Source organism: Phytophthora infestans, genomic scaffold, assembly GCF_000142945.1.
Source record: "Phytophthora infestans T30-4 supercont1.128 genomic scaffold, whole genome shotgun sequence".
Taxonomy (NCBI): domain Eukaryota; phylum Oomycota; class Peronosporomycetes; order Peronosporales; family Peronosporaceae; genus Phytophthora; species Phytophthora infestans.
The window spans coordinates 166,843-169,849 of record NW_003303631.1 but is presented as its reverse complement, the minus strand read 5'-3'; positions in this window follow the sequence as shown (position 1 = coordinate 169,849).

Genomic DNA, 3,007 nt, shown 5'->3' with positions numbered 1-3,007 from the left:
GCGTGCTCGCTCGCAATCTGCCTGAGACAGTGTCCTATTAGCTCTTTTGTCGCGAGCTCGCTGCGCAGCCGAGAGGGGGACACCTTCTCGAACCGCTGGTTCAAATACGACAGGTACTGTAAATAAGCCGTATCCTCAGTTTCAGCTTGGTACGCCGCCTTCATTTCAGCCGCAAACCGGCGCTGAAGTGCCACAGGATCGGACTCTTCTGCCTTTTCCTCCCGCTCTTCAATACGGTTAGCTTGACCTTCCGTAGGTTTCGTAAGCGCCGTAGCTTCTTTATGCACACTGAGGGCCTTCAGCTGTTTTGTTTAAGTCGCATCGTTTCTTGCTGCGCTTGGTCTGACGTCGTTTTCGCGCATAATTTTCCTCTTGCATGGGTGTCGCGTTAATGCGTTCGTTCTCGCACAGGGCCTCCTAGAATTCCCCGCGCGTCGGTAGTATGATACGCTTGCCAACCTGATTAAGAAAGGGTAGGTCGCCCCCTGCTGCTTCCGTCCCGGTCCGGGTGCACCAATCTGTTCTGGACCCGGTCATATTCCGACAGCAGCACTTCTCCTTCCGCCAGAGCCAAAGTATCTTCATTGAGTAAAGCGTCTTGCACACTCCTGTATTGATCGGCGCGAAGTGTTTTCTGATTGTCGGCCTCCCAGCGAAGCGGCTCTTGCTCACATTTTGCACGCCGATCTACATACCGCTGTTAAAATAGACGCCCGCCTTGGTGGAGAGCGGACTGATCATCCACTTTCTGATGAAGGCGGAACGCTACGTGTTCACGAAGCGACATCGCCTTTTTATTTCCATACTCAGCACCATTTGCGAAACCGTCTGTGTAGGTCCAGCCCTTCTTTTCATATGGAAGGAGAAGCGGGTATTGGAGTGGATCGTAATCGGCGTGAGTCTCGTACAAACGTAGTTGTCTTTGATCGCGTGTAAAGAGTAGTAGATCCCAAGGCTGAGCCAGGTTGCCATCCTCAATGAGAGTCGCAGCCACTTAAGCACAGTGGGGCGGTTATGAGTCCGCGGTCGCGAGGAGCTGTCATGCAGACGGAACACCAAGTCTACTGGAGCCTCCGTGTTGTGTTGACGCACTTGCTGCCCAAAGTGGAGGAGCCGTGAGAAACTTTACGGAGTGGATCCTCGACTCGGGATCACAGGCCAACATTTGTGGTGATCTATCTCTGTTCACGACACTGCGAGAAGATAAGACGAGCCGACTCGACTTTGCAAATGGCACTACGGAGCACACGACGGTTAGTGGCTCTGTCCTACTGCGAGTGATCAACCAAGCGACTGGTGAACTTGAGGATCGTCTGCTGGATGATGTAGTCTACACGCCAAATGCCAAGGTCAACCTGATTAGTATGGGATACCTACAGACTACAGGAAACTACAAGCTGATGTGCTCAATGGACCAGAAGACGGCGTGGATGTCGAAACCGGGCACCATCCTAAAGTTTGAGATGCGAGACAATCTCTACCGGCTGCGGAGAGAAAAGGCAACCGGTGTGATGGTCATGGCCATGGCTAAGCAAGCTGTAGAGGACAAGAAGACGATGGAGCTCCTACATCAGCGCTTCGGCCATCTACATATGGCTTTGCTTCAGGTGATGGCAGATAAGATGGACTTGGGGGTAAAGCTCAACACGAAAGATCTGAACACATACGAATGCATTGCCTGTGTTGTGAGCAAGACAAAATCCATGAGTCAGAAACGACTTCCAGTTCGCTCGACTAAACCACTTGAAACTCTGGCTATGGACATATGCACGATGAATGTGGAGACAGCAAGTAAAGCTATTATGTTCATGTTCATTGTGGATGTTGCTACAGGATACAAGTGGGCCTATCTACTTGAGAAGAAGAGTCAAGCTACCTGGGTTCATCTTGAAGCTGCTAAAGGAGTTGCGGACGCATCACAAAGACTACAGAGTGTTGCATCTTCGGTCGGATTAAGGTGGCGAATTCGCTGGAGCGGAACTGCATGAGTACTGTGTTGAACACGGTATTGTGCAGCAGTTCACGAAACGCGTATGCTCCCCAAGAGAACGGGATCGCAGAAAGGGCGAACGGCATTGCACTGCCTCGTGTGCGAGCGCTGCTGACAGCAACACATTTACCGAACATGTTGTGGGGAGAAGCTTTGCTGCACATGGTGACAACACTAAACATGTTACCCACCAAGATGTTGGGAATGACTTCGTCGCACGAGAGGCTGTACGGACGGAAGCCGCCCTTGAGTATGTTGCGAACCTGGGGGTGTATTGCACATGTACGAGTACCACCTGAGTCAAGACAAAGAAAGGAGAAGCTTGAACCACGGGCACAAATGTGTCTATTGCTCGGTTACAGCGACTCTACGAAGGGCTACAAGTTTCTAGACCTATTGACCTGTCAGGTGAAGACTGCACAAAGAGAGAGCTGCCGCTTTCATGAGGAGTTCACAGTGGATGGAACCTACGTGAAGCAACTACTGGAGAATGCGTACCTGGACACACTGCACGTGTTGCCGGAGAAGCCACCAGTAGTGAGAATTAAGACGAGTATCGAGACCTACACTACAGAGAGTAGTGGGACTGTGCCGATGAGCAAGGCAGGTGAACTCCTAGAAGTTGAATGGGCTGTGGACGGAGAGCAAACGTCCAGTGGGAGTGCAGAGCATGATGACTCGTCGAGCGTCGAACAGCAAGAAGTGGAGAAATCTGCTGATTCTCAGGTTGCACCTGAGAAGGGACCTGAACCAGTGAAGGTCACCAAGAGACGCAAGCGCAAGACGCGAAAGAAACCCGTGAAGGAAGACACTGGATTTGCAATCCAGGAACCACCAGTCGAGTCATGTCTGAAGCGACCGAGAACGACGCAGAAGCAAACGTACGATTGAGCGACTACGTGGTAGGCAAGTGATAGCGCATGGCATGGACGTGGACATTCCTACAACCTACAGCAGCACGGAGAGTAGTTCTGGACTCAGTGCGGGCCGCGATGCTGGCAGACTGGCATCGCTGAA